Below are 10,365 nucleotides of genomic sequence, written 5' to 3'. Positions count from 1 at the left end.
CAGTGGGTTCCCTGGTGTCCATCCTCCCCACCTCAGGGCCTTTGCAACTCCTGCTCCCTTTGCCTGAAACACTGTCCCCACTCCTACCTTACCTCCAGTTTCCATATGGCTCTTATTCATCCTTCGGGTCTCAGGTTAAATGTTTCTAATGCCTCTGTCTAAATTAGAACTCCTCCCAATCACATTCTTAAACGATCCTATTATTTTTCTTCCTAGCACTGACCACAATTGTAATCGATTCATGGTGTTTTCGATCTTTCTCCCCTACGAGGCTATAAACTCCGTAGAGGTAGGGCCCTCTCTGAATTCCTAGTATTTTAGTCCAGTGCCTGAGGTTATCAATAGTGCCTAATACGTAATTGCTGATTATCCATGAAGGGTCACCCCACTGAATGCCTACTATGTACCAGAAACTGCTGGGTGCTGGAAGGAGCCAAAGAGGCAAGAAGTCACAGCCCATCAGCCTTGCAGGGCAGATGTGTCAGCAAGGGCCACGTGCTGGAGTGGGGGTGCCAGGGCAGTCAGGTGATCAGACTCTGCTTTTTAAGAATGGATGGACCCCCAGAGACCACCCAATCTCGTCCCTCTAAAAGGGTGCTGGGGCCCCTTTCAGAGCTCTGGGTGGTGGCACTGGAACCAGAAGCCCTCTCTCCTGGTTGTAGCTCATGCCCTTTCTGTGAACCCCCTGCCTTAATGATGGCCGTGTCTCAGCCACCTCTGTGTCCCCAGCTACACAGTGGCTGACATGAGGGGAGTGAGCAGGGGGCAGCTGAAGCCCTGAGACAGAGAGAGCCCACCAGAGAAGTGTCCAGAAAGCAACTTGTGCCGGCATGACAGTTGGGTCATGTGCTGGCCTGACTCTGGAGCTGGGGCCAGGCTTTCTCATGATCCCTTCCACGGCAGAGGAGTCAAGAGAAAGATCTGGGCCCGAGTCCTGGCTCTGCCTCTTATTAGCTGTGTGTGTGGCCACTTTGAGCTCCCATTTTCTCACCAGCAAAATGGAAACAATCGGGCACACCTCATAGGTTTGTTTTGAAGACTCAACACGATGATGTATGAGGAGTCTACAGTTCTGCAGCTGGCCCCCAGCGCTCTCTAATGAATGGTGGCTGCAAGCACAAGTTTTCATCATCCCAGCCCCCTCACCCTTCCATCTTCTCACTCCTATTCTATGGGCTCAACCTTCTGGAATCAGGAAAGCAATCTGATTAGACGGATTCACACTGATTGCAGCCCAAGCCTACCCAAAGAGATTCTGATTGATTCCATCTAGGATGAGTTCCAAAACTCTTTATTTTTATTAATTTTATTTTTTTGAGACAAGAGTCTCGCACTGTCACCCAGGCTGGAGTGCAGTGCAGTGGTGCTATCTCGACTCACTGCCACCTTTGCCTCCCAAGTTCAAGCAATTCTCCTGCCTCTGCCTCCGAGTAGCTGGGGTTACAGGTATGCACCACTACACCCAGCTAATTTTTGTATTTTTAGTAGAGACAGCATTTCGCCATGTGGGCCAGGCTGGTCTCGAATTCCTGACCTCAAGTGATCTGCCCGCCTGGGCCTCCCAAAGTGCTAGGATTACAGGCATGAGCCACTGCACCCGGCCATAATCTTTATTTTTTAACAAACATCCTGGGTGATCCTGATGTTTAGCCAAGTTTGGGAGCCACTGGAATAAGTGATGATTAAATTTTATTTTAATAAAAGCCAAATTGTGCCCTTGAAAATAGGGGTTCGCCTCTTCCCATGGTCCCTGGAACCAACCACAGCAAGTAGGGCCCCCTCACTCCCCATGGGGAGGGTAGCATTCCTTCACAGCAGCTCTAATGGACGGAGTGGGGGTGGCACCAGCTGTGTCCCCTCCTGCAGCTGTTTCAATGCCATGGCCCAGTGGAAATCACTGTGAAAGTCATTCTCCACATCTCCCAAAGCTGGACCAGGTGGCAACTGGCTGGAGGAGCTGATCCCACCAGACAAGAGGCCTCTGCGAGCCAAGGAAATACAGCCACCCACCTCCACTCAGCACAGGGCTCCCCCAGATCCTGCCTTCCTCAGCCCACAACTGCCTTTTGTCCCAAATCAGTTCATCCCCCTTGACTGGGAGATGTCTTTGCTCTGCATCAGGAACAGCTCTTGCTTCTCTGCACGCTCACTCAGGGCTGTTGGCTTTGGGAGGTGGTCAGGGCTGGATTCCACCTCGGCCCAGGGACACCCCCGGGCCTGGAACAGAGCTGCTCTGGCAAAACACGGGTGGAGGGGGAAAGGGAAGCTGTGCATTGCAGCCTCTGCAGACTCCACTCCTCCCTGAGAATGACAGTGGGTGGGGCTTTCCCTGCCTCAGGTAATTCAGCTTTTTATGAGCTGCAGGGAGACGCAAAGCAGGGATTTGGCCCAGGAAGAGAGGAAAGGCACTGAATGAGAGAACCGTCCTTCGCCAAGGACACAGGACTGTTGACGTGGGAGAGATGGGCGCAGCCTCTGGATCTGCGCCACGACGAGGAGGAAATGGTTTTCACTGAAAAACAAAGTTGAAAAACAGTTTACTGAGGGGAAGAGAAAGAGGAAAGGAAAAAAAAAAAAACCACCTCAAACTGTCTGATCATCAAAATCACCTGGGCAGCTTGTTAAAAATACAGATTCCAAAACTCATTCCAAGTCAATAAAATATTATTCTTGGTAGCTCTGGGCTTCTTTTCCTTGTGGTTAAAAAATGCAGGTTCTAACTCAGCCAACTTGGAAGACCCTTGGGCGAGTGGGTGTCTGGGTTGAGGGGAAGCAAGACCTATGGAGTCAACACAACAGATTATGTTTCTAGTTTTCTAGTTGGATTTGGGGGAGAAAGGAGGGAAGGAGACACAACAGGCTCAGGGGAAAACTCCTAAAAGCCACTTCCCTCCAGGCAGGACGGTCTTCCACTGGCTGAGCCGGTCCAATCCCTGTCTCCTTTCTCCGGCAAGTCTCCTGGTGAATCCTCACTCTGCCGTTTCCTCCTCTTCTCCCCTCCCACCATGGGGCCCTTGTCACCTGTGGAAGTCTGAATGATGCCCCCACAGATGTTCATGTCTTTAGGCCCAGAATCTGTCCATGACACCTCGTATAGGGCTTTCACCTGTGATTAGATTAAGCCTCTTGAGACGGGGACATTATCCTGGGTGATCTGGGTGGACCTCATGGAATCACAAGGGTCCTTCTGAAAGGGATGTAGGAGTCAGGCAGAAGGTGACCTGATGGAGGAGCAGATTGGAATGATGCTCTTTGAAGATGGAGGAAGGAGCCACAAGCCGAGAAATTGAGCCAGAAAAGGCAAGAAAACAGATTCTCTCCTGGAGCCTCCAGAAGGAACCAGCCCAACTGACACCTTGACGTTAGCCCAGCGAGACTGATTTTGGGCTTCTGGCCTCCAGAATTGTAAGAGAATAATGTGTGTTGTTTAAGCCCCTCAGTTTGAAGTGGCTTGTTACCATGACAGCCGCAGGAACCAAATGTCCCTGACCTCTATCCTGTCCACTTTACCAGCCCGGCCCCTGCCGGGGTCTCCCGGGACCAAATGCTTGCCAGCCCTGGGCCCTCCTCGGAGCCTGTCTCTCTTGGCCTCCCATCAATATGTGATATTTTCTCTGTTGCTCGTTCTTAAATTTTGTGACAGCCCACTCCATTGGTGTTCCTCATGCCTTGATGCTCCTCCTTAGCCCCCTTCCAGCACTTTCCAACCCCACCTCTTAACCTACCTTCAACATGGCCGTGTGGCCCAGGGTCCTCTTCTGAACCCTCTTCTCACTCTCTGCTTTCTCTACTTCCCAGTGATAATCCCAGATCAAGGCCATGGGTCCACACCCTAATAACCATGGGTCCCTTATGCTCTCCTCAGCAAACAGGTATTAATATATTCCCTGCCTGTTGAAATCCAGTTCACCTGTTCATCCCTCAATGCCCCACTCAAATGTCACGTCCTCCAGGAAGCCTCCCCTGTCTGTCATGCCATATGCTTGTTAACAGTGTCTGTCCATCGACCCCATGGGATTGTGTGCCTAATTTATAAATTGAACTTAAAAGCTAGGATCTACAATATTTTGGGCCATAGAGAGAAAAACTATACTCACATAACTTTCATTGCAGCATATAGTTATAATTGATCTATTTTATTATTGTTGTTATTCATCTCTTACTGTGCCTAATTTATAAAATAAACTTAGAAGCAGAGTCATGACCTAGTCAGCCCTGGATCTCAGCCCCCGGCACAGTGGAACCCAGCTCTGGGACATACTCTCCCTCCTCACTGCCATAAACACCTGAGCAGATGTTGGAGCTGTGGAAGCTGCCCTCTGCCATTCTCCTGCCTTCTGGCCTAGGCCAGGCTGTCACAGTGGGGTTCACTTCCCTTAAAGAATCGTAAGAACAGATGCCAAGTTTCCGTTCCGGCCACACTGGCCTCCTGACTCCTACTCCAACAGGCCATCCCCTGCTGTCCCACCTGGGACATGAATCATTCCTCTCTCCAGCGTATCCATGCTGTGGCTGCCACCCACCTGCGTGTCCCTTAGGGGCCATCTGTCAAGGTATCATGGTGCTCGTGTTCAAGTAATCCTTATTTTACCTTGTAATGGCCCCAAAGCACAAGAGTAGTAATGCTGGAAATTTGGATATGCCAAAGAGAAGCCACGAAGTGCTTCCTTTAAGTGAAAAGGTGGAAGTTCTTGACTTAATAAGGAAAGAAAAAAAGTGTATATTGTGCCAAACAATGAGATACTATGCAGCCATTAAAAATTGTATTTTCAGGCTGGGCACTGTGGCTCACACCTGCAATCCTAGCAATTTGGGAGATCGAGGTGGGCAGATCGCTGGAACTCAGGAGTTCAAGAGCAGCATGGGCTACATGGAGAAACCCCCGTCTCTACAGAAAACACAAAAATTAGCCATGCATGGTGGTGCACACCTGTGGTCCCAGCTACTTGTGGGGCTGAGGCTGGAGGATCACTTGACCCTGGGAGGTCGAGGTTGCAGTGAACCATGATTGCACTGCTGCACTCCAGCCTGGGTGACAAAGTGAGAGACGCTGTCTCAAAAATATACATAAATAAATCAAATAAAATTGTATTTTCAAAGACTATTTTAATGACCCAGGAACATTCTTATGATATAATTTATGTGGAAAAAAAAAATCAAGATTTTAGATCTCAGATCTTAGCTCAGGTAGCTAGGATCTACAATATAACATTTTGAGACACACGGAGAAAGACCATACTCACATTACTTTTCCTGCAGCATATTGTTATAATTGACCTATGTTATTATTGTTGTTAATCTTTTACTGTCCCTAATTTATAAATTAAACTTGATCATAGGTATGTATGTATAGGAAAAAACATAGTGTATATAGGGTTCGATACTAACTACAATTTCAGACACCCACTGTGGGGCTTGGGCCATGTCCCCCGAAGATAAGAGGGGATTATGGTAACACAATTTATCAAAAACACATTACTCCCAGGCACCAAGAACTTTGCAGGGATTCACATCCTTTTACTTCATAATCCCTCTTCTAGGACTTTATCCTAAAGAAATAATCAGAGGCTGGGCACGGTGGCTCACGCCTGTAATCCCAGCACTTTGGGAGGCTGAAGCGGGCAGATCACCTGAGGTCGGGAGTTCAAGACCACCCTGACCAACATGGAGAAACCCTGTCTCTACCAAAAATACAAAATTAGCTGGGTGTGGTGGCACATGCCTGTAATCCCAGCTACTCGAGAGGCTGAGGCACGAGAATCACTTGAACCCAGGAGGCAGAGGTTGTGGTGAGCCGAGATCATGCCATTGCATTCTAGCCTGGGCAACAAGAGCGAAACTCCATCTCAAAAAAAAAAAAAAAAAGAGAGAGAAAGAAATAATCAGAGATGTTTGCAAAGATGTATGTGTAAGAATGTTTATTAAATTATTATTTAAAATAATGAACAATTTGGAAACAGTTCACATGCCTAACACTAGGAAATTGGCTTAGTAACCAGTGTACCATACAATAGGATACTGTGCAGCCATTTTACTTCGTATTTTCAAAGAATATTTTAATGACCCAAGAAAATTCTTATGATGTAATTTATACGGAAAAAGATCAGGATTTTATATATAATATGTGTGTATGCACATGGTATTACCTCAGTTTCATTTAAATGTGTATGTGTATACTAATAATGGTTATCTCCATTTAGTGTGAGTATTATGGAGTATTTTCATTTTATTTCTTATACTTTTCCAGATTTTTCATATTTTTTACAATTAGCCTATATTTAGATTACAATTTTTAATGCTATTAGTTTATTTTAATGGGGAAATAATTCATCGATTACTTGTCTGTTTTTCACTGGGGCAGGTGGAGTGGTGTGAAGAAAAGCTTGGGGCTGCCAAGCCAATATATCTGCTCTTGGAGCCTGGGAGCTTCTTGGGTCCTGAGAGACCTTTTATGTGTGTGAGGTGCCAGTCCTCTGAAATGAGTGTTGTGGCTTGGGGGCGCTCTGGGATTTTTTTTTTTCAGGAGCACGGACCAAGGGCTAGAGCACTCTCCATATGTCATGGTGGGTCCTACCTGAAAGGGGAGGTCATTTTCAAGATCAGGTACCTGAGGAAGAAGCGGGTCTTCAAAACAGAAAGTGAACCTGAAAAGAAGGTGATAAAAATTACCATGGGACAAAGGACTTGGTGGGGCCTTTATCGCCTCATAAACCTCCACATAGGTTGGACAGGAGCTGGGAGCCTCCAGAGGGTAGCTGGTTAAGGTAGAACTGGACACCCCTGCCTCGGGAAGCTGGATTGGGTTTACAGTTCTTCTGGACACCATGTTTACGTCCTGTTGCCTTCCCTTCAGTGCCCTTATTAGTGCCATCTGGTCTGATCTTCCCAGGTTTCTTAGCTGTGCTTGTTAAAAGAAGCGAAAGACTGGGTTTCGGCCGGGTGTGGTGGCTCACGCCTGTAATCCCAGCACTTTGGGAAGCCGAGGTGGGCAGGTCACTTGAAGCCAGGAGTTCAAGACCAGCCTGGCCAACCCAGTAAAAATACAAAAAATTAGCCTGGTGTGGTGGCACATACCTGTAATCCCAGCTACTCGGGAGGCTGAAGCATGAGAATTGTTTGAACCTGGGAGGTGGAGATTGCAGCGAGCCGAGACCACGCCACTGTACTCCAGCCTGGGTGACAGAGCGAGACTCCGTCTCGAACAACAACCAAGGCTGGGTTTCTAGCTATGTTTGGTCCACAGAATTAAAAAAGTGGTGGCATCCCTGGGGGACAGCCAGAAAGAAGCCGTGGGAATGAAGAAAAGTGACCCAAAGAGGAGAGTGCACAGAGGGAGGTGGAGTGAGGGCTGACTGAGCCAGCTGTCTCTCCTACCCAGGAATTCTTCCTGAGCTAAATCTTGGAGATTCTGGTTTGTAAAATAATAGCTCTCCTTATATTTGTCTATTGTGTAAGTGCATAATTATGCTAAAAAAATTAAAAATTCAAATAAGCAAAATCAAAATCAAAACAAAGAAAAAGAAGCAATCTAAAATTACCCCTTAGCTCACCACTCGTCGATGTTTTATTGTATATCCTTCCAATGTTTTTCATAAATCAATGCTTTTTTTTTTTTTTTTTGAGACGGAGTTTCACTCTTGCCCAGGATGGAGTGCAATGGTACAATCTCGGCTCACTGCAACCTCCGCCTCCTGGGTTCAAGCAATTATCCTGCCTCAGCCTCCTGAGTAGCTGGGATTACAGGCATGTGCCACCACACCCGGCTAATTTTGTATTTTTTAGTAAAGATGGGGTTTCTCCATATTGATCAGGCTGGTCTCGAACTCCCGACCTCAGGTGATCTGCCTGCTTTGGCCTCCCAAAGTACTGGGATTACAGGCATGAGCCACTGCGCCCAGCCCAATCAATGCTTTAAAAATCAGATTATTTTATATACATCTCAGCTTTGTATTATTCTGTTCATTATGCTATCTGCTTATTTCTATGTCATTAGATATTCTTCTACATCATTTTTAAAGGCTCAATTGTGTTTTATTTTCTGGATGTTTCACAATGTATTTAACCCATGCCCCATTTTTGGACATTTAGGTTGCTTCTGGTTTTTCAGGCTTAGAAGTCACAGTGAAGGACAACTTCGTGGCTAAATCTTTGAATGACCACCTATGTATATTCCCTAGAATAAGTCCCAGAAATAGACTCCCTGAAAGAAAGGACACTAGGGTTTGTTTCCATCCCTGGGCAGATCCCGAGGAAGGCTGGGTTGTTCTGGAGGTCTTGGCGCTGGGCCCTGCAATCCAAGTTTCAGGGCCTCCCAGACCCTTAGTGCACTTTCCACTACCCTAAATCACCCCGCCCCTCCTCTCCCCACTCTGCCCCAGGCTTTGGACTCACCCAGGAGAATGAATTACACCTCCTAGCCGGACGTGAGGCCATTTGTCTTGTGCTCTGGAATCCTGATTAGATAAAATCTGAACAGAGCACATTTACTTATTTAGTGTATTTCTGGGCGGGTGGGTCCTAGCCCTTGGGGATCACCTTCTCCAGATCGGGGTGAAGAGTTTACAGGAGGGAGGAGCAGGTCACATATCCAGAGCAACCAGCTCAGGCATTCACCCTGCGGGGGCCACAGGAACCCCACTCTTCCCAGCTCAGGCCCACTCCACTCCAGCTCCAATCTCACCAGTCCTGCCTCCCCACCTCCAGCTCGGGAAGCTTTAGGCGTTGGGTCCTCATCATATGGCTGAAGCTGGCAGAAAGAAGGACTAGGTGCCCAGTGATGTGGCCACATTGCCCCTCTGGCGGGAAGTGGACTCTCTCTGACCCCCCTTGGGGGCTCTGGTGGCCTCTGCGGGACCTCTGGTTGTCTGAGCACATGCACCCTCCCCCTCTCTGGGACCTGATGCCTTGATTTAGGCTCAGACCCTGCAAATGCCCCTTGAGAGCCCTCAAGGATCCAGGATTCTCTTGTCCTCAGAGAAGCAGAACACACCTCCTCACCAGCCTGCAGCTTGTCCTGTGTGTCCCATCTCCTCAAGTATGGAGAGGCCAGGGCTCCCTGAATCTCATCAGATCCGAATCTCCCCAGATCTCTTCAGGGCCTCTCCCCAGGAGACACCACCTCTCGAGGTCTGGAGAGACACCTGGAACCTGTATTTTCCCAAATGGTCCTCCTGGCTCTTCCCACAGAGCTGTCTTCTTGTCCCTGGTCTCCACCAATGGGGAACAAGCCATGTGACCCCCTGGATCAGGCAGGCCCAAGGCAGGCAAGGCAGTGAGAAGCAGGCGAGGGGATAGGGCTGCTTGCTCAGGTAACTTGGGTTCAGGAGGTTTGGCAGCCGAGCTGCCTCTCCTGGCAGCGGTGCTTGGCCAAGGGCAATGTGCAGCCACACAAAGCCATCCTCACAAAGCCACCCTCACAGCCTCTCTGGCCGAGAGTCCCCGGGCGCTCACTTGCTGGGATGCACAGGCACGCCTCTGGCCAGGCCGGGCCTGCGGGGGTTTGTGGCCTGGAGAATCAAAGAGCCGCCCTCAGCTCGGAGAACACTTCCTCTAGAAGGCTCTGGTAACAGCACACCGGGTCTGAGGAGAAAGAGCCTCTGTGGACCACGGTGGGTCTGTGCCGACAGAGGCTCACACACCACCCTTCCTGTTCCAACACCACCCCCTGCCCGGCCCCAGTTCTCCTGCCAGCCCAGGGGACTCGGGTGGGCCAAACCTTTTCACACTGCCCCCCACACACACCACAGCAAGAGGGTGAGCCTCCTTCTTTCTCCACCAGGGCCTCTGGGGCCTCCTAGGACGGGGGTGGGTGGTGCCATAAGCCCTGGGTGCCTGTGGGCGGTGGTCCCACAGATGCCCTGCTAAGTTCCAGACATAGTAGTTATTTGGACTTTTCACATCAAAGTAATTAATTAAATATACAATAGAATACATTCTCTTCCTCAGTCAGTGGGAACCCCACCCCTTCATTCACGCAGGCCAAAACCTTGGAGAGCCCTCCTAGAGTTTTTCAGACCCACATCCAATCCACTGGAGCATCTTGTCAGCAGGATTCCAACTTCTTCCAGAGCCCACCTGCCTCTCACCACCTCTCTGTTATTTCCCACCTGGATGATTACAACAGCCCCTGTGGAGGCCCCGGCCCCACCACGCCGCCAGTGGGGAGAATGCTTCCTCTAGAAGGCTCTGGTGGAGTTGGGTGGTGAGGGGGAGAGGGGTAGTCCAGGGGCAAGCCACACCAGTGACCCCACATGTGTTCAGGACCCTCCTGCCCACATTTGATTTCATCTTGGCTGCTCTTGTCAAGACATGCAGTTTGTTAGTCTTGAGCAAGTAAGAGTCCTTATTTGTATGCCCTCACATGTT

General features: G+C 49.1%; 1 long non-coding RNA gene across 1 annotated transcript; it reads right to left on the bottom strand.

Annotated features, from left to right (window-relative positions):
- Positions 1-1,672: 1,672 nt before the first annotated feature.
- Positions 1,673-9,426, bottom strand: LOC131381394 (uncharacterized). The gene is made up of 4 exons (XR_009210137.1): positions 8,990-9,426; positions 6,575-6,644; positions 2,610-2,779; positions 1,673-2,512 (listed from the first exon to the last, which is right to left on the bottom strand). It is a non-coding gene; the product is annotated as an uncharacterized LOC131381394 (long non-coding RNA).
- Positions 9,427-10,365: the final 939 nt, after the last annotated feature.

This window comes from Hylobates moloch, unplaced genomic scaffold, assembly GCF_009828535.3.
Source record: "Hylobates moloch isolate HMO894 unplaced genomic scaffold, HMol_V3 SCAFFOLD_15, whole genome shotgun sequence".
Taxonomy (NCBI): Eukaryota; Metazoa; Chordata; class Mammalia; order Primates; family Hylobatidae; genus Hylobates; species Hylobates moloch.
The sequence above is the reverse complement of the archived record's forward strand: the minus strand, read 5'-3'. Positions and strand labels throughout refer to the sequence as shown.